The 21,688-nt window shown below is 43.1% G+C and overlaps 1 protein-coding gene and 1 long non-coding RNA gene across 3 annotated transcripts in view; one reads left to right on the forward strand and one right to left on the reverse strand.

The window, feature by feature from the left end:
• LOC127530056 (uncharacterized) overlaps positions 1 to 5,221 on the reverse strand; it is a 68,440-nt gene extending 63,219 nt beyond the window's left edge. The window contains exon 1 of the long non-coding RNA XR_007936591.1: positions 4,936 to 5,221. This is a non-coding gene — a long non-coding RNA (uncharacterized LOC127530056). The remainder of the gene's footprint in view (positions 1 to 4,935) is intronic.
• slc66a2 (solute carrier family 66 member 2) overlaps positions 1 to 21,688 on the forward strand; it is a 117,419-nt gene that overhangs the window by 72,947 nt on the left and 22,784 nt on the right. The gene's annotated exons all lie outside the window — the stretch shown is intronic.

Consider the following 21,688-nt stretch of genomic DNA (forward strand, 5'->3'; position numbering starts at 1 on the left):
AGATCTTTCTCGATTCTGTGGGTGGTGATGCATGGCCGTTCTTAGTTGGTGGAGTGATTTGTCTGGTTAATTCCGATAACGAACGAGACTCCCTCCTGCTAAATAGTTACGCGACAAAAGAGCGGTCGGCGTCCAACTTCTTAGAGGGACAAGTGGCTTTCAGCCACGTGTGATTGAGCATTAACAGGTCTGTGATGCCCTTAGATGTCCGGTGCTGCACGCACGCTACACTGAATGGATCAACGTGTGTGTATCCGGCGCCGAGAGGAGTGGCTAAGCCGTTGAACCCCATTCGTGATGGAGACCCTGCCCTTTGTACACACCCCCCCTTCGCTACTACCCATGGTCGGGTGACTTGGTGGATTATATATAGAAAAGCAACCGGAGAGGTGACATTCCATGTCCCAAGAGCCAGCTTCTGTAGCTGAGGATCGGACCGCCAAGGTCCCTGCCTTCGGCCACCCAACTCACACTGCACCCGACCTCCTTGGCCCCTCCCGCCCGCAAGGCGAAGCTCTCAGTTTACCAGTCGATCTATGTTCCTACCCTCACCTATGATCATGAACTATGGGTAGTGACCGAAAGAACGAGATCGCGAATACAAGCAGCTGAAATGAGTTTCCTCTGCAGGGTGTCTGGGCTCTCCCTTAAAGATAGGGTGAGAAGCTAAATCATCCGGGAGGGGCTCAGAGTAGAGCTGCTGCTCCTCTGCATCAAGAGGAGTCAGATGAGGTGGCTCGGGCATCCTGATCAGATGCCTCCTGGACGCCTCCCTGGTGAGGTGTTCCGGGCACGTCTAACCGGGAGGAGGCCCTGGGGAAGACCCAGGAGATACGCTGGAGGGACTATGTCTGTCGGCTGGCCTGGGAACGCCTTGGGATTCCCCCGTAAGAGCTAGAAGAAGTGGCCGGGGAGAGGGAAGTCTGGGCATCTCTGCTCAAGCTGCTGCCCCAGCAACCTGACCTCGGATAAGCGGAAGAGGATGGATGGATGGAAAGCAGCCGGAACCACAAAGAACAATGATAAGTCAACGTGGCTCAGAGGTGCATGTGGACTGTAGCAGAGACGAAAGCGACTGAGGCTCTGTTTGGAAAATGAACTGTCAACGTGACTCACAGGTGTATGTGGACTGTACACAGACGAAAGCGACTCCGGTGAGGAGTTGGGGGCGGGCACATGAGCAGGTAGTGCGTACTGAATGATGACTAAGAAATCAGCATTCTTCCCCTCTCCCCCCGTTCCGCCCTCCGCGCCCGAGCGCCGTCCAGCCCGGTCCCTCGCTCTGGGAAATGGAGGCGCGACGGCGGTCCTTCAGTTTTCAGTCACGGACAATTGTATGTTACCCTCTCCAGAGTTCCATCTTTTCATTCACCTACAGTCGTATCCTCAAACTCACCCAATTTGGACAACTGTGTCTTTCAGGAAGTGTTCACCCATCAATACATAATTATGCGGCGTGCTAGTATGACTATATAACACTAGGGTGTTGTACCATGTTAGCCATTATGACTGTAGTGAGAACATCTTGCCTGAAGAAGTGGCCTGAGTTACCTCGAAAGCTTGCATATTGTAATCTTTTCTAGTTAGCCAATAAAAGGGGTCATTTTACTTGACGTCTCTTTATAAGATAAAATAGCTCTCTGTGTTTCAATTCTTCAGACGTGCCATCCCAGAATAAAAGATTACACTGGTCAATAAGCATTTTGCTACTGGGATTCTTTCACCTGTACTGTAACAAATTTCACTTGCCGACTCCAAATCTGAAAACCGTTTTCGTCCAGCAGCACGTCCCATTTTTTCGTTATGATGTTCCAGGTCTTGGACAACTAGGGTGACTGGACAGTAAAGGTGATGCGTTTCATCATTTAAGAAATAAGTTTTGTCTCGAGAAAAGTGAAGCCAAAATTAAGGAAGGTGTTTTTGTTGGCCCTGAAATCCGTGAACTGATGCTTGCCGATGAGTTCAAAAAGAAACTGAAGCCCACTGAATCAGCACCCTCATTCGTGCAGGTTGTCCAGAATTTTCTTGGCCGTCACAGAGCAGAGAATTATGCTGAGCTTGTGGAGAACCTGCTGAAAGTGCATCTGCTTACGGGAGCCAGATTGTCACTGAAGACGCATTTTTTACATTCTCATCTCGACTTTTTTTCCACCAAATCTAAGCGATGTCAGAGATGAGCATGGGGAAAGATTTCATTAAGATATAAAGGTGATGGAAAACTGATATCGGGGAAAATTCACTCCAAGCATGATGGGTGACTACTGTTGGTTCTTTGCAAAGAGAGACGGATGTGCAGTACAAGCGCAAAAGCCAGAGCCTCCAACATTTTTGGGCACACTGACCTCACTTTTATATTGAGGTAAATTGACATAAATATACTTTAACGTGTCTCTGGTATCGTCTTCTGGTTTGTTTTCAGAATAAACACATCAAAACAATTTTGGAGGGACACAGTCCAAACTCCAGATATCGCGTTGATATATTATATTGATATTCAAAAGTGTCAAAACGTCAATGATGTCCATCCATCCATCCATTTTCCAACCCGCTGAATCCGAACACAGGGTCACGGGGGTCCGCTAGAGCCAATCCCAGCCAACACAGGGCACAAGGCAGGGAACCAATCCCGGGCAGGGTGCCAACCCACCGCAGGACACACATAAACACACCCACACACCAAGCACACACTAGGGCCAATTTAGAATCGCCAATCCACCTAACCTGCATGTCTTTGGACTGTGGGATGAAACCGGAGCGCCCGGAGGAAACCCACGCAGACACGGGGAGAACATGCAAACTCCACGCAGGGTGGACCCGGGAAGCGAACCCGGGTCTCCTAACTGCGAGGCAGCAGCGCTACCACTGCGCCACCGTGCCGCCCACGTCAATGATGTGGATTTCAAAAACCTGACGTGCTAGCTTAATTCAAATTTCATATATGAAGTCAGTGTAAAAAACTTAATAAAGAGCTGCTCTGAAGTTTCCAGCAGCAAACAAAAAATATTTTTTTGTAGACCAATGATATTAATTGCTCACTCTGATCTCGATCCTTTCAACTGTCCAGTCCTCTTCCTTCAGTGTATCGTTGGAGGTGGCCACCACTAAACTGTAATCAGACTTTGGTGCTCCTCCAGAAACAATCTCTTTCCTGGCTTCAGATAGGTCACGCCTTTCCCCTCCACCATAAAGCTCGGCTGTTTTTCTTCTTCTCTTCTTGCCTTTTCGCACTCTTTTTTAAAAGTATATCTGCATCTGTTTCCATGGCACCCTCCCGGATATCGCGGCAACAGACCCACACCTCACAGAGGTCCTCCCTATTTACATTTATCCAACCCGTCCATCTTACACTATACTGTAGATGTGCTCAGACGGAAGCAGGGTTCACATAGAGGGACGAAAGACAAACCAGCAAATAAATTTATGTGGCAGTGCTACAGCGTCAGACGGATGAGCTTCTCTTCTGTTTGTGAAGCCCCCACATTACTTATTCCTCATTGTTGCATTCTAGGCATTACACTTCTGGATGAGCATTCATTGGTTGTCATCTCTCATGCACACACAGCCCACCACTACACCTAAAGACAAAATGAACCCAGTTTGATTTAGTTGGGGCGAGCGGCACACTAGTTGGAATGACTCACGGTGTATGTGAGACTACGTGACAGACCTTCACAAGCGCACACTGCCGAATGCCACCAACTCCCTCAGATTATGTAAACCAGGAGTTGCCAACTCCAGTCCTGGAGGACCAGCATGGCTGCAGATTTTCATTCTAACCCTTTTTTAATAATGTGAATTCATTTTAATTGACTTGCTTTGTTAAGATTTGTTCCTCTAAATTGCTTCATTCCTTTCCTTATATGGCACCCAAAGAGAAATGAAATATGAAGTGAGGGAACCAAGAGAAGACCAACTAAGTCAGGGCCTCAAACTCCAACCAGTTGCTCAATTCGGTGCTGATTCCTGTCGTTCATTAAACTCGTTCTTTAATTCTGTGGCTTGTTGCTGCTCTCATTGTGCAATAGCAGACATTTAGGAAACTGTTGATCTTCTCTTTTCTAAGACCTCATTTGAAATGTTTTGTGGACCTGAGCAGATGAACATTTCTGAGACCGTCATCTTTCTTTATTTTCAGATACTGTGTGATGAACACCGGTTGTTTTGGCTCATTTTGTATCTCATTATTGTTTGGTTGCTAATTAAGGAGAAAGAAACAATTAAGGGGTCTGAGTGTTCAAGAGCAAGTCATTTAAAATGAGTTCAAAAGACGTTAATTAGCAGCAAAAACAGGTCACTCATTAAGAAAAGGGTTAGCATGAAAACCTGCAGCCACGTTGGTCCTCCAGGACTGGAGCTGGCAGACCCCTGATGTAAACGAAGGCTATGACTGAAAATCACTGGAAAAATCATCTAATTAGACATGGCCATTACAAATTGAATTTTTATTCATTTTTAACTTAAGTAAATTAATACTTTTTTGTACTTTGTATCCTCTTTGCTAATATATTGGCACAGCTTTTAGTTCCAACCATCCATCTATCCCTTTACTGTAGCTGCTTAATCCAGTTTTTATATTTGTGCTGGGGCCTATCCCAGAGTAATGTAGGAATTATTCAAGGACAGGACGGCAGTCCATCGGTGGGCACACTCAGACACACACCTAACGCTCACTCTTAGATTCAGCCAGTCAACACTCACTAGTTAGCCACAACATGCATGTCTTTGGGGTATGGTAGAGAAAACTAGAACACCCAGAGAAAAACTACCAACATGAGGAGAATATGCAAACAGCAGACAGGCATAGATTCAAACTAACACCCTTTGCCCCAATACAGATCTCTAAATCTGTGACTTGAACCACCAGAGTTACACAGAATCCGTTAGGGGGAAAAATAAGCAGCTACACACAATATTAAATTAAAAACCTTGTCTTACCGTAGCCTTCATAGTTTGTCCGTGTTCCTTTACTTTACCAGATTTAATAGCCAGATCTTTTCCGGGATAACAAAAATCTACTTGCTTGTCCACACTATATGGGCCTAATGTACTTTGTCCACACTGAACAGCAAACTTGCCTTTTGCCCGAGTTCAGTTCATGGTGTCTCATACCTGACTGATTACCATGCTGCTGATAAGCTGTTTTCTTCCCAGCCTCTTATCAGAACATTGCACTCTGTCAGAGTAAAAAAATGATTTCTCTGATTTCTCAGAGGTGGTACAGTTATCGAGAAGAGTGGTTGTTAGAGCTGTTTACTACCTGAATCAATGTTCTCATCTTTACGGTGGTTATTGATTTGAGTTATTTTTGTTACAGACTTTTGCCCTCTTGAAGGACGGATTGGAAAGAGTGAATTTCTGGACAGACGTTGGGCAGTTATTATTTTGATAGCAATTCAATCAAAATTTTAAAATAGTGGCACTCCAGTATGGAAGATTATTTATGCCAAAAATTAAATGCAGTCCAACACATTGCAGTGCAGTGGATTTGCACATAGGGCATTTAAGTTTGGCACTATTTTATTATGTTTTTGTTAAAAACGTATCGCACAAATGATCATTTGCTTTTCAGTACGGCATGCACTCTGTTACCGTCATTAAGAACTGGATGTCTTGTAATTTCCCTCAATTAAATTCAGATGAAACAGAAGTGCTAATAATGGGTGATCGACAAAATGCTAATCTGGTTAAAGCTTCCTTAGGAAAACCTAACTCCAAACTTTCAAAACATTGGCCAGATAGTTAGGGGTTCTATTCGACTCTAGGTTACACTTTGAGCTTCATGTCAAAAAACTGGTTCAGTCTTGTTTGCTAAAATCAGATCCATGCTGGGCTTCAGGGACACTGAGAAATTAATTCATGCTTTTATTACCTCAAGGGTGGATTATTGTAACTCCTTGCCCTCGACGGTCTGTTTAGGCCGCAACTGGTGCAAAATGCTGCTACAGAACTCCTCACCAGGTCTAAGTCCTCTGGTCATATCACCCCTATTTTAGCCACTAGTTCATTATAGGATCCAGTTTAAGCTCCTTCTTCAAACCTTTAAAGCTCTGAATGGTCTGGTTCCAATATATGTTAAAGACATGCTGAACTTTTATTATACAGGTAGAGCTCGTATGATTTACTTGTTATTACACGCACTAGATTAAAAAACAAAAGGCAACAGAGCCTTCTCTGTTATGACCCACCAACTCTGGAACTTCCTTCCCTTTAATATTAGAGCATCTAATTCCGTAAACAGTTATTTTAGACAAGCATTTCTTTCTAGTTAGGTTGTTTTTATTTATCTATTATGTATTTCATCTGTTTATTTGTTTTTAGTCTTGATGGCTTGTTTTATAGTTTTATATGAAACCAGTAACAGCGCACTGCATGATAATGTGCATTGAATCCACTTGACTTGAGCATTCCTAGTTGTCTTCCTCTGTACGTTTACCATTCGTTTGCTCAGAGGTTGATGCGCTTGTTCCTTCCTGAGCAGTTCTTCTTCTCTCCACCCTAGCGCTCTGCTTCTTCTCTTCTTTCGTTGGCATCTTTTCACGTTAAAACTGATTAAGTCCGTGTTTGTGTTGCAATTACTTAGTAAGTTTTCCTTAATTTTTCACTTAAGCTGGCACTTATGTCTTCAATCTGGCTCAAGAATGATTTAAGATATGAAAAAGTAGGGGAATTGACGGTGTAGGTGGTAGGGATGAGAACAGCGTCCATACGCATGTGCCACACGGCTGCCCTGCTGACCGCTGCCGAGAGTTGATTCTACAATAAAATAAAAATAAAAAGAGGAATAACCTTGGAGAGGTCAATCATCACCCCAAAAGCGGACAGTAGACGTCACATAGTATATGTGTACCAAATTTCAGGTCTAGCGGTCAAACGGTTTGCGAGCTACAGGTGATTTAAAATTCTGGACAGACAAATGGACAGCCACGGTAGTGTATTATATATAAAGAAGATATTGCAATGGTTCTTTATTTCATTTTTGTTATTCTTTTTTTATGCCTTTTTGTTTCGATGTTGGAAAGCACTTTGTCCACATGGCTTGAAAGTGCTCTATCCATATTACTAACCGAGAATGCTAAACCGGATGGACGCAGGGACATCCGGCCAGGGGCTGTAGCCGCAAAAAGACGTACTGCGCAGGCGCCCCAAGAAATGAGGGGCCGCGAGAGGCGGACAAGACCACAGAAAAAAGGAGTCAAAGAAATGAGGCGACGCGAGCACAGAAAAAAGGAAAAGGCACAGAAAAAAGTAATCAAACGCAGGCGCCGCACGAAACCCATTGCACACGAAACTAGCACACAAAAAAAAAGAAGACGCTCGCGCACAACAGCAAGGCTCCCCCCCCCACCACAGGTACCGGACGGGACACACACCAAGAGGGGGATTCAACAAGCCCCTGGAACACAAAAAGAAAGAAGACGCTCGCGCAACAACAATCCTCACCCCCCCCAGACACACATCAATAAGAAGTGACACCCAAAGCCACATATCTAAAGGAAACGTCCATATTAAACATACGTCATCTCAACACCTTCACACTAGGCAGCATAGGTGGATCTCCTTACAATAAAGCACTATTAACCGTTCAACTGCAGAAAAGGCTCCATATTAACAGTGAGTGCGATCCTCCTTATTACTTATCCATATTTCGCACGCTGAGGAACAAACAAGTCATGAATACACACTCACGGGTACAAAACGATTCGGATCGGATAACGGGACAAAACACACGAACACGAATGAAACAACAAAATACACGGCGGAGCATACAACGCGCTTTGGAAACTCCGGGAGAAAAAATGTCTCAGATCAAAAAAAGCAAAGCTCAAGTAACCCCGTTACAGAGACTTGCCCAAATGGACAGACACAATGAACGTAGATGCATACAGCGTGCGTCTCAAAGTGCTGCATCGAAACAAGCACGATTTCAAACCGAAAGAGCTCGCGTCTCAGACATACAAAAAAGGGAGCGAAGAGACAGAATAAATGAACGCAGACGTGTACAACGCGCATATGACCTGCCAAAAATAATGCATCCGGCGCCGCCGTGAGTGGCAGCCTTTTCAGCAGCTCCGTGTATGACTGTATATGTATGTGTACTTTTCTACTTTTATTTTTCTATTTTTATTTATTGATCACTCCTACCACTTTATTTTATGTGGATTCCTTCCCTGGACACACTTACTTTTACAACGTGGGCATGGATTTTAACACGCCGAGACTCGCCTATTCAAGTACTCAACTTCGGGCGCTGAGAACAAATGCCAGTGCCGGTGTGGTTCCATATTTACCCGACGAGGTAAGAAGGCGGTATCGTGGCAGCAGAGCCGGCACTAAGCTAAAAAAGAAGCGGCTTGCAAGAAAGTGGCGTTTCAAGCCTTCGGTGCCTTCTGTGATTCTGGGGAATGTAAACTCAATCTCAAATAAGATCGACGAACTGGCTGCGCTGGTGAAAAATGTAAGGACCTACAGAGAATGCAGTTTGTTGTGTTTCTACGAAACGTGGCTAAATAACACCATCCCAGATGCCAACGTGGAGCTACCCGGGTTTAGCACAGTTAGAGCGGACAGAGATGCAAGTACCTGTGGTAAGCACAAAGGAGGAGGACTCGCTCTCTATGTTAATACACGGTGGTGTCACTCTGGACATGTTAACGTCAAAATCTCCACTTGCTGCAGGGATATCGAACTGTTGGCCGTAAGTTTACGTCCCTACTATTTGCCCAGAGAGTTTGGACATGTCATTGTTGTTATTGTATACATTCCTCCTCGGGCAGACGTGGAGTCAGCGAGTGACATCATCCATTCCGCTGTTGCTAAGTTACAAATGCAGCACCCTGAGGCGCTTGTGCTAATCGCTGGAGACTTTAACCATGTGACGCTGGACAAAACATTACCTGCATTCTCCCAGTATGTGGACTGTAACACCCGGGGAAATAAGACTATTGATTTACTGTATGCAAACGTTAAAGACGCATACAGCGCCACCCCGCTGCCTGCGCTTGGGAAAGGAGATCATAACCTGGTTCAGCTTCAGCCTCACTATAAACCAAAAGTTAGAGTCCTACCTGTAACCACACGATCATTCAGGAAGTGGACCCCGGAGGCTGAGAATACTCTGAGAGAACTTTTTGGAACTACAGACTGGGATATCCTGCAGGGATCTCATAATGAGAACATTGAGGAAGTTGTTGACTGCACTACTGATTACATCAACTTCTGTATGGACATTGTAGTTCCAGTAAGAACAGTACGCTGCTATGCTAACAACAAGCCATGGATTACAAGTGACATCAAGGGCCTTTTGAATCAGAAGAAAAGGGCTTTTAAAGACGGTGATCAGCATGAGCTCAAGCGCGTGCAGAAGGAACTCCGAGTCCAACTCAGGGCGGCGAAGGAGCAGTACAGGAGAAAGCTGGAGCAGAAGTTGCAGAATAACAGCATGAAGGAAGTGTGGGATGGGATGAAGATCATCACTGGCTGCAGCTCGAAGCGGGGTACCACCATTGAGAGAGACGTGAAGAGAGCAAACCAAATGAACAACTTTTTTAACAGGTTTGACCACCCTAACCCACTCTCACTCTCACCTCGGAGTACTGCACCCTCCACACATCCTTCTGCTGATACCAGCATAGGAAAAACATCCCCACCCATAATAACAACAGCGCAAGTGAGCAGAGAGCTGAGGAGACTTCGTGCCAGCAAAGCAGCGGGTCCAGATGGAGTATCGCCACGACTGCTGAAGGTCTGTGCATCGGAGCTGGGGGGTCCTCTACAGCGCATCTTCAACCTGAGCCTGGAACAGGGGAGAGTCCCGAGGCTTTGGAAAACATCTTGTATCACCCCAGTCCCAAAGGTATCACGTCCTAGTGAGCTGAATGACTTTCGGCCTGTTGCTCTGACATCACATGTGATGAAGACCATGGAGAGGCTGCTGCTTCACCACCTTAGGCCACAGGTTCAACACGCCCTTGACCCTCTGCAGTTTGCATATCAGGAAAAGGTGGGAGCGGAAGATGCCATCATCTATATGCTACACCGATCCCTCTCTCACTTGGACAGAGGCAGTGGTGCTGTAAGAATTATGTTTCTAGACTTCTCTAGCGCCTTCAACACAATCCAACCTCTGCTCCTTAGGGACAAGCTGACAGAGATGGGATTAGATTCATACCTAGTGGCATGGATCGTGGACTATCTTAAAGACAGACCTCAGTATGTGCGTCTTGGGAACTACACGTCTGACATTGTGGTCAGCAACACAGGAGCGCCACAAGGGACTGTACTTTCTCCGGTCCTGTTCAGCCTATATACATCGGACTTCCAATACAACTCGGAGTCCTGCCATGTGCAAAAGTTCGCTGATGACACTGCTATCGTGGGCTGTATCAGGAATGGGCTGGAGGAGGAGTATAGGGACCTAATCAATGACTTTGTTAAATGGTCCGACTCAAACCACCTACACCTGAACACCAGCAAAACCAAGGAGCTGGTGGTGGATTTTAGGAGGCCCAGACCCCTCATAGACCCAGTGATCATCAAAGGTGACTGTGTGCAGATGGTGCAGACCTATAAATATCTGGGAGTGCAGCTGGATGATAAATTAGACTGGACTGCCAATACTGATGCGCTGTGCAAGAAAGGACAAAGCCGGTTATACTTCCTTAGAAGGCTGGCTTCCTTCAACATCTGCAATAAGATGCTGCAGATGTTCTATCAAACAGTTGTGGCGAGCGCCCTCTTCTACGCAGTGGTGTGCTGGGGAGGCAGCATTAAGAGGAAAGACGCCTCACGCCTGGACAAACTGGTGAGGAAGGCAGGCTCTATTGTTGGCATGGAGCTGGACAGTTTAACATCTGTGGCAGAGCGAAGGGCGCTCAGCAGGCTCCTATCAATTATGGAGAATCCACTGCATCCACTAAATAATGTCATCTCCAGACAGAAGAGCAGCTTCAGCGACAGACTGCTGTCACTGTCCTGCTCCACAGACAGATTGAGGAGATCGTTCCTCCCCCAAACTATGCGACTCTTTAATTCCACCAGGGGGGGTAAACGTTAATATTTAACATTATACATAGTTATTGTCTGTTTTTTTTTCACCTGTATTATTATCATTCTTTAATTTAATATTATTTATTGTATCGGTATGCTGCTGCTGAAGAATGTGAATTTCCCATTGGGATTAATAAAGTATCTATCTATCTATCTATCTATCTATCTATCTATCTATCTATCTATCTATCTATCTATCTATCTATCTATCTATCTATCTATCTATCTATCTATCTATCTATCTATCTATCTATCAGAAAAAAAGCAAGCAAGACTCCAAAAGCAGAAAGCTCAACTGACCGACATACAAAAACGGACAAGGCTCGATACAAACAATGCACGACGTAGACTGAAACGGACTTTTCGCAAAGCGGAGGCGAATTAATTAAAACTACAAAATAGCGCGTCACAAATAATGGACATGCAACAACGCGGCACTCAAACGCCACAAGAAAAACATGCCCGTCGCGGACATCAACGCCAGACACCTGCTAAACGCTTACGCCAGTTGGCTGACAACGCCTTCAATAATGAGTCCACTATTGAGGAAAATTCATTGGGATTAATGAATGTCATTTGCAATCATTGTCATTCACTTAACTTCCCAGAAGAAACAACTGGCAATACAAATAATGAATTTACACGTTGTTGTCAAAAGGGGCAGATTAGACTGCCTCCTTTACATTCATATCCTGAATATCTACAGAAGCTTATAACTAACGATGTTCCTGAAAGTAAAAACTTTATGAACTGCATTAGATCCTACAATAGTTCATTTGCTTTTGCATCTACCGGAGTACATATCAGGCCACCAAAAGGCAATGGCCCATACTGCTTTCGCATATGTGGTTAACACAACGCACTATATTATGTCCAAAAAATATTAATGTTAATCACATTAATAACCAGGTCATTTCATTACTTCCTGGAGAGACACGGCTCTGTCTAAGCTCTGACAAAGTTGACTCTGATGACGACAATGAACATCTGAATTTCCCCATAGAATATTTGAACACTATTAACCCAGACGGATGACCACAACACAACCTTACCCTTAAAAACGGAACAATAATCATGCTATTAAGAAACCTTAACACTAAACAGGGTTTATGCAATGGCACACGGTTAGTCGTCAACACCATGACACACAATGTTATTCAAGCAACAGTTCTTTCAGATTCACATGCTAACAATACTGTTCTCATTCCTAGAATTGACCTTACGAGTTCTGACCTAGAATTACCTTTTACATTGAAACGCTGACAGTTCCCCATTAAACCTGCATTTGCCATGACCATCAACAAATCACAAGGACAAACCATGGATAAGGTTGGCATCTACCTCTCTGAGCCCGTTTTTGGACATGGACAACTTTATGTTGCCTTCTCACGTGTTCGACGTTCATCTGACGTTAAAGTTAAATTTATAAATGATCCATGCCAAGGAAGACTCATTCAAAGACAAGACACCATCTTTACTACTAATGTTGTATACAAAGAAATATTCCAATAAAACATTACTCTATGCCAAACACTCTATTTTTTATTTATATAGGCATCATCCAAACCTGCACACTATTCTATATCTAATTCATACATCTCACTCTTTGTCATGCCCCAACGCCAGGGGTTGGCGAGCGAAGCGAGCAGGGGGCGGAGCCCCCTAGTAAATAAAATAAAACGAATGAAAAAATGAAAGAAATGCAATTTTCATGTCAGTTTAAAATTCAATACAATTGTAATTCATGTCTGTCGATCAGGGGTCACCAAGTCCAGTCCTGGAGGACCACCGTGGCTGCAGGTTTTCATTCTAACAATTTTTTTAATGAGTGCCCTATTTGTGCTGCTAATTAACTTCTTGTAAATTCATTTTAATTGAATTGCTTTTTTAAGATTTGCTCCCCTGAATTTCTCTATCGTTCCTCTGATTTGCTTCACTTCTTTCCTTAAATGGCACCCAAAGAGAAATGAAATGTGAAGTGAGGGAGCCAATAGAAGGCCAACTAAGTCAGGGCCTCAAACTCCAATCAATTTCACTCCAACCAGCTGCTTAATGAGGTGTCGATTCTTGTTGAAAATTAAACTCGTTCTTTAATTCCATGGCTTGTTGCTGCTACTCTCGTGGTGCATTAGCAGACATTTCCGAAATTGTTGATTTTCTCTTTCTAAGAGCACTGGGGACCTGAGCAGATCGACATTCCAGAGACCTTCATCTTTCTTTATTTTCAGATACTATATGATGGACACCAGTTTTTTTGGCTCATTTTGTATCTCATTATTGTTTGGCTGCTAATTAAGGAAAAAGAAGTAAGAGTCTTCAAGAACAAGTCAATTAAAATGAATTCAAAAGAAGTTAATTAGCAGCAACACTCGTTAAGAAAAGGGTTAGAATGAAAACCTGCAGCCACGGTTGGCGACCCCTGCTATAGATCACCTGTCTATATAGAATTTGTGTTCTATAATTTAACTGTTCATGTTAACCATCAACTTTAAAGACTTCCCTTAATTATATTTTTCATGAGTAATCTTGAATGCTACAGGCCCATTTCACCATGACTAGATACTGTATAATGCTGTTGCAAGTATGGTAAGGCAAAGTGAGAAAATACCAAAGTCTGGCTGATGGTGTCACTTCTGAGCGATCCTCGCCTTGCACATCTCTCTGTGTGTTGCATTCTGCAACAATAAGATTTGACTGAACATCTAGTAATTACTAAAGCAGAGAAGAGGCAGTAGTTTGACTGGTGTGTTCCGAAGACATCCAGCATGCATTACGCTGTCTCCTAAATATGCGCAGGCTGTGACAAGCTTGTAGTGCTGGAAAGGACATTGTCATACTGAAGTGTTGCTCACTTTGTTACATGTAAACACAAACCTACACATAAATGGAGAAGACATCTTGCTACAGCAGTCGCACAGATCGCCGAGCAAATTTTGATTGCAGCAAACCCAGGGTCATTTTCACTGCTAAAATATTGAGGGGGCTCACAGAAGCATTATGATCACGGCTCAGTGCTCTTTGAGCTTTGTATCACACTGGGACACGGCATTACAGCAATGGCAGCTGCCACATACAGCGGCTAACCGCCTAAATGAATGATCGGCCCACTCTGCTGTAACATTCTGTGCTGTTGCTAGTGGAGTGAAATGCTGTGATCATTGCAGAAATCCAGGGTAGGGACACAGGAGCTCATTGAAATACCACAATGGCTTCTCAGACACATGCTACCTGTGTTTTAAGTGTTGTTGAAATGAAGTCACTTTATTAGACACTGAGGAGACAGCTGCCACATGCAGTATCCAAAAGCTGAAAATAATGTCTAGTCCACCCTGCCATAATAAGTCCTTTCAATGACTTTTTTTTCCTACTTTAGACAGGCATATTGCAGAAGTTTCAGTTGCATTTTAGTTCAGTTTATTCTTCCAGATGCTCTTTTTCACTTTAAAGCCGGGTGTGCTATAAACCAGCTATACATCCATCCTTTATCAAGCTCATCAAAGATGAAAAGGGGCTGAGGAATATCCTAGAAACATCCAATGCAAGGTATGAACCAACCCAGGATGTTGTGCCCATCTGTTTTATGGTACACTTAGGGTTGGGAGCGAGATCCTGCCCCAAGTGGAGGAGTTCCAAGTATCTCGGGGTCTTGTTCACGAGTGAGGGAAGAATAGAGCAGGAGATCGACAGGCGGATCAGTGTGGCATCGGTCTGTCGTGGTGAAAAAGGAGCTGAGCCGAAAGGCAAAGCTCTCAATTTACTGGTCGATCTACGTTCCTACCCTCACCTATGGTCATGAGCTATGGGTAGTGACCGAAAGAACGAGATCGCGAATACAAGAGGCTGAAATAGTTTCCTCCGCAGGGTGTCTGGGCTTTCCCTTAAAGACAGGGTGAGAGGCTCGGTCATCCTGGAGGAGCTCAGAGTAGAGCCACTGCTCCTCCGCATCAAGAGGAGTCCAATGAGGTGGCTCGGGCATCAGATCAGGATGCCTCCTGGACACCTCCCTGATATGGAGTTCCGGACACGTCTAACCGGGAGGAGGCCCCGGGAAAGACCCAGGACATGCTGGAGGGACTATGTCTGTCGGCTGGCCTGGGAACGCATCGGGATTCCTCCGGAAGAGCTAGAAGAAGTGGCCAGGGAGAGGGAAGTCTCGGCATCTCTGCTCAAGCTGCTGCCCCCGCGACCCGATCTCGGAAAAGTGGAAGAGGATGGATAGATCTGTGAGGCAGCAGGGCTAACCACTTAGCTTTCCATGGATTTTCCTGCAATTTTTTTTTTACCCTCACAAGCCTTGCAGAGCCTGCTACAGAGAAACAAACAGCCACACAACCTGATGCTGCCACCATCATGCTTCACATTGGGAATGTGGTGTTTTTCATAATGTGCAGTGTTCAAACAACCCGTTTAGTGTGATGGACGAAAAGCTTGGTGTCATCAGGCCATAGAACTGTCCTCCAGCTGATTCAGAATATCTCGTGTACTTTTTGAGAAACTCTAGCTAAGATGTTATGTGGTAGAAATTAACATATGAAATAAGGAAAGAAACTTATCCCCTGCTAGGACAAGTTTGATAAAACCTCTTTGAGTCAGAAAGCTGGCAGGAGAAAACTTGTCCACTGCATCTTTAATCATCTCATCAGCAATTGCTTGAAGAGGGCGCATTTATCACAACAGTCTGTTACAAAATAATCAGAATGATAAGGGAAGTGTTTATAAACAACTGAATTCACTTAACAGTGTCGATTAATGCCTTCATTTACTCTGATTGGTTCATTGGTTGCTGGAAAGGGCTCTGTGGCTCACCTGATATCTATGCAAAAGAGTGAAGGTCCAAGTCTTTGGAGTCCTGGTGTTTCCTGTCTTGCTATATGACTGCAAGACATGGACGCCATCCAATGACCTGAGATGAAGACTGGACTCCTTTGGTTCTGTGTCTCTTTGGAGAATCCCTGGGTATCGCTTGCTTGACTTTATGTTGCTCACGGAGTCCCGAATGAGGCACATTACTTGCATTGTGAGGGAGCAGCAGTTATGGCACTACGGCCATGTGGCCTGTTTCCCAGAGGGTGATCCGGATCACAGGATCGTCATTGTTGAGGACCTGAGTGACTGGACCAGGCCAAGGGGATGTCGGTGGGTCATTTCTAGAGGGTGGGACTGGACAGTGTGTCTGGTTGCAAACCAGGATCCGAGCTGTTTCGTCATGTGGTGGGTACGGCAACGAGCTGTACCATTGCATGCTCCCCAACCAGAGGTGACCTGTTCGTTGGTCAGCACCCAAATGACTTATTAAAAGTCTATTGTATTAGACTCTTGTTCTTCTCATATCCTGTAGGGTCAGCATTTACCCTTGAAATCTCTGTGTCTGTGACTACTGTCCAGTCTTGTTGTTTACAGGCCATCTGCTGATCTCTTAATCATCTCTTAGTACATTTTGTGTATTACATCAGTCTTTCCTGGTACATCCTGGTCTTTTGTTATTTAACCATTTCAGCAGTTCTCTTCATGACATTCCTAAAATAAATTCTTATATATATATTCAATGTGCACTACAAACCAGACTACTTAACTACTGTTACCTCTAAATTATTCTCTCACAGTTATTGTGTTAACAGTGGCCTTCTGTTTGCCAAACCCCTTAAGGCTTTGAGTGGTGCAGCTTTTACCTTCACAGTCTCTCCCATTGTAGCCACTGTAGCTTGTGACTCCTTCAGAGTTCTCACAGGTCTCCTGGTGTGGCTTCCCTCCCTGGTCTTCTTCTTGCACATTCACACAGTTGTTGAGGATGGCCTGCTCTAGACAGGTTTACGGCTGTGCCTTACCCTTTCTATTTCTTCATGATTGATTTAACTGGATATTCGGCAACTTGAAGATTTTCTTGTTTCCATCACCTGACTTGTGCTTTTCAATTACTGTGTATACCCGCATTTAAGGTCTCCTGCAGATGAGTCCAGGCTTTTAACATATAATTTCCGGTATTTTATAATGTCAGTCGTATAAATCGAATGCGGAAAACTCATGGTATTGGTCCAAGAGATTACGATATGCTGACCCCCACCTGAGAGAGTAACCACGGAGCACACGGCCTTTTTTTTCTATGTATTGTGCCTACGTGACCACAAGGTAATACCCACACTATTCTGAAGCAATGTTTACACTGATTTGTGTTTTTTGTATCTCACACCCTCATACACCTTTATCGTAAGAGCATCCCTTATCTACGATGGAACGTTCGATCAGAAGAAAATATGAAGCTGGTTTTAAATTAAAAGTCGTTGAAGTGGCGAAAGAAATTGGTAACTGCACTGCTGCAACAAAATTCGATGCGTCTTGAGAAACTGATGTGAGATTGGAGGAGGCAATAAGATGTAAAAAAATTTTTGAACAGGGGTATAAGTCGGGTCTGATTTTATGATCGATTTTTCGGGTTTCACGATCCGACTTATACGTGAGTATATACGGTACCTTTTGATGGAGTTTCTCTGAGTGTTCTCGTGTCTTCATTTTGTAGGTTAGATGTAAAAAAATTTTGAACGGGCGTATAAGTCGAGGTCTGATTTTATGATCGATTTTTTTGGGTTCCAAGACCCGACTTATACGTGAGTATATACGGTACGTTTTGATGGAGTTTCTCTGAGTGTTCTCGTGTCTTCATTTTGTAGGTTAGACCCACGGTACTGATTCACCCCAACTTAGCCCTTCCATATTCAGATGCATTTAGACTGTAATCAAGTGGAACCCCGGACAGGTGACCCCCCATTGAACTACTTCTGTAACTTCTAAAACCAGTTGGCTGCACCAGTGATTTTAATGATGTCGTAGTAAAGGGGGTGAATATTTGTGCTCTCAGTTCCATCCATCCATCCATTTTCCAACCCGCTGAATCCGAACACAGGGTCACGGGGGTCTGCTGGAGCCAATCCTAGCCAACACAGGGCACAAGGCAGGGAACCAATCCTGGGCAGGGTGCCAACCCACCACAGTGTGCTCTCAGTTAATTTGTGTTTTATGTTTGTTGTAAATTTAGGGTACTTTGCAGAGATCTGATTTCATTTTGACATTACTGAGTCCTTTTCTGTTGATTAGTGTCAAAAAGGCCAAATGAAATCCACTGGGATAGAATGTTGTGTAACCGTAAAACTTCGTAAACTCCCAGGGGGTGTGAATGCTTTTTGTAGACCCTGCCTTTCTTAGGTGTTGTCATCAGCGTGGCCTAATCAGCTAGTATAATAATGGACTAGCATAAAGGAGACTTCAGAAGGAACACAAGACTATTCTTGATATTCTCAAATCCAAAGCTGTCATTTTGCTCAGAAACCACCAACCAAAGAGAAGTCATTAGAGACCCCTTGGGAAGAAGTGCCTCCTAACTCAGATCTCCAGCAGAAGAAGGCAAACCCAGGGGGTACCTGGGAAAGATGCCCTCTGACATACAAGGAGTGAAGAATAAATTATGAAGTCTGAGAGAAGGAACATTTTTATATACTAATAAAAGCATGCTCAATGTTTTCCCTCATTTTTGTATTTCCTAACAGGATCTGTATGTCTTCTTTTCAGGGAGCAGAGTTTCTCTTAAAGGCAATTTGAACTAATAATTTTCAACATTAGCCAAGATAACTATGTAGTGTTGTCAAGATCATTGTGGTGTCATCTCTTCCATTTCTTTGCAATTTCCTCATTATTGTTGTGTTCTCAATGTGCTTTTTATGCCACATTTTCTAAGAATTAATTTTGAACCAGAATTGTCCCCAGTACATATTTAATGCTTTTGTCTCTTAGCAACAACGTCTCTTACAGAAATGATTTCGCTCAGGAAAAGTATTTTATTGTGGATTTAATTTCCTAGCTTGTTCGTCCTAATTTATTTGTTAAGCCTTTCTTATATAGGCTGAGATTTAGAAGGGTTACTTAAGGCAATATTTAAAATATGCCCATATTATGCAAATCGTATGCACCTTAATTACAATTCATTTAAAGTATATTATAGTGTTTGTCTTATTTTTTCTTCAGATGTATGGAGCTGCTTTTTTACCCCACATTTTGTATTTTCATTTCTAGTCAGTCCTGGGTTCAAATACAAGAACTTCTTTATTTTTTACATTCACCATTCTTCTAATTATCTTCCAAAATTACACAATTACTAGAACAATTCTCTTTCCTTCATCCACACCTTCCTTGAAGCCTCGTCCATACTCCTCCCAGCTCTGACTAACTCTTATAGGAAACTCGTTGTCTTTTATGCCAGACCCAAGAGTACTTCACATGCCACAGCATTGCACACTGGACGCACTTCTAGGTCAGGCAGAAGTCCATTAATGAGATCATACTGATCCCTGATAGCTCCCCCTGGTGGCACCCAAGAACCCCAACAGGGCTGTCCCATAGGACAACAATTCCCATCCTGCCCTGAAAATATTACAATAGGTGTCTCACCAGTAGGATGCTGCCGACTTGTGTATGGGGGGAGAATAGAACTTTGGGCGGCAGACGTGTCTTGTCTTTCCATTGTGGCTTTCATTTTTGGACAGAAGCCCAACCTCTATCCAGTCCCCCACAACAGTCACAATGGAAACCTTTAGACTGTCCAAAATTAAATTGGTTACTGGTTAATTCTGACCACCTCTGTTTGATTGATTTCTTAAACATATTCAAACATTTCATTTAATCAAAGGGGCAGCTTTTGTAATTTGATCATAGACATGCAGTCTAAACTATCTGTCCATTTTCTAACTCTCCTGTCAAGTTGGTGCTTGTGAGTATCCTGTGTCTTAACCCATCAGCATTACTAGTAAGGCAGGAATTAACCTGAAGAAGATTCTAGTCCAGAATTCTAGTCCACGTACAGAAACACCCATCCTTACTGACTCTGAGCCAGTTTGTAGTCATTCTGTAACCTAAATTTGTGATTTTAGTGTGTGGGAGGAAAACTTGAGTATCTGGGGAAAAATTCATGCAGACGTGGCAGATTCCATATGGACATGAGTGGAATTCAAGCCTGTGCTCTTGGAGCTCTGCAGCAGCACTGCAGCTTTATGCTGCCCAGTTTAAATATATATAAATTTAAATACATAAAGTATATATTTATCCATCTTAATCTAGTGCTCATTTCTTGGATAGTAGCGTGGGTCTGAAGCAATAACTGTGAGGAAGCAACACTATCCACTCTGCCACCCTTCCACGCTAGCTAATTCTTTCTCTTATATTTAAGTCTATGTCTTCCAATTTGCTATCTTAATCACATGGATTATGACAAAAATCCTTTTTTATAACTTAAAATCAAAGCACAGTACTAATCCTACATGTGCCACTTGTGCAAATTAAACATCAGTGGATGAAAATTACATTTACAGGCGGACTTCACACTTGCAGCAGGTTACTTTCTGGGAAAATGTGCTGCAGGTGGAAATAATGCAAGCTGAAAATCTGATTGGAGACAAAAATACAGTGTGGTGTACATGACTCGACACATTACCTGATACATATGTTTGTTTCATTTTTTAATATTGCCATCATTGCCATAATTAGTCAGCAGTCATTAGAACATTAGAACACTCTAGATGAGAACAGGCTTTTCAGCCCAACAAAGCTCACCAGTCCAATCCACTTATTGCTTCTAAAAAAACATCATCGAGTTTTAAAAGTCCCTAAAGTACGGAAGCCGAGAGAGGAAGTGCAATATCGTTATTTTTTAAAATTGTCTCCTCGAGATAACAGACTAATTTTATCGAGATCTCATGAAAACAACGTTCATTTTCTTGAGATAACGGAATAATTTTATCGCGATGTCGAGAAAATGAAACTTAACCTTTGCTCCTGGCATCAGAATCACTTAGATTGCAACGCCTATACAGCTGAAGCCTTGCTGTCTTCTTAAATGACAGACACTAACATTATTATTTTCTAAAGTAAGGCATAAACATATTTCAGCCTGCGTCAGCCCTTGATTGAACAAAAATGTGACGGGCTGATCAGTACAGTTCTGCTCTTCTGCCATTTCAAACAGGACATGGCTTCAATAAGCTAAACACTAAACATTAGATACAGTTATTTCATAATTTTGAGAAAACAAGATCTTTTGTTTTCTCGAGATCTCGATAAAATTATAGTCCGTTATCTTGAGGAAACAATTTAAAAAAATAATGATATTGCACGTCCTCTCTCGGCTTCCGTACTAAAGTCTTATTGTCTACCACAATATTTGGTAACTTATTCCAAATGTCTATTGTTCTTTGTATAAAGAAAAACTTCCTAATGTTTGTGTAAAATTTACCCTTAACAAGTTTCCAACTGTGTCCCCGTATTCTTGATGAACTCATTTTAAAGTCAACGTCTCAATCCACTGGACTAATTCCCTTCATCATTTCAAACACTTCAGTCAGGTCTCCTCCTAGTTTTCTTTTGTTTAAACTGTAAAGGCTCAGCTCTTTTAATCTTTCATCATAACTCATCCCCTGTAGCCCTGGAATCAGCCTAGTTGCTCTTCTCAGGACTTTTTCCAGTGCTGCTATGTCCTTTTTGTAGCCTGGAGACCAAAACCGCACACTTGTATATTGTATATTGTTGCCATAGCCTTTTAGCATTGTAACATTTCTTTATTGTTCATATTTTTAATATTTTCTTTATATTGTTGAAATTCAAT

Source organism: Erpetoichthys calabaricus, chromosome 13 (genome assembly GCF_900747795.2).
Source record: "Erpetoichthys calabaricus chromosome 13, fErpCal1.3, whole genome shotgun sequence".
In the NCBI taxonomy this organism is placed as follows: Eukaryota; Metazoa; Chordata; class Cladistia; order Polypteriformes; family Polypteridae; genus Erpetoichthys; species Erpetoichthys calabaricus.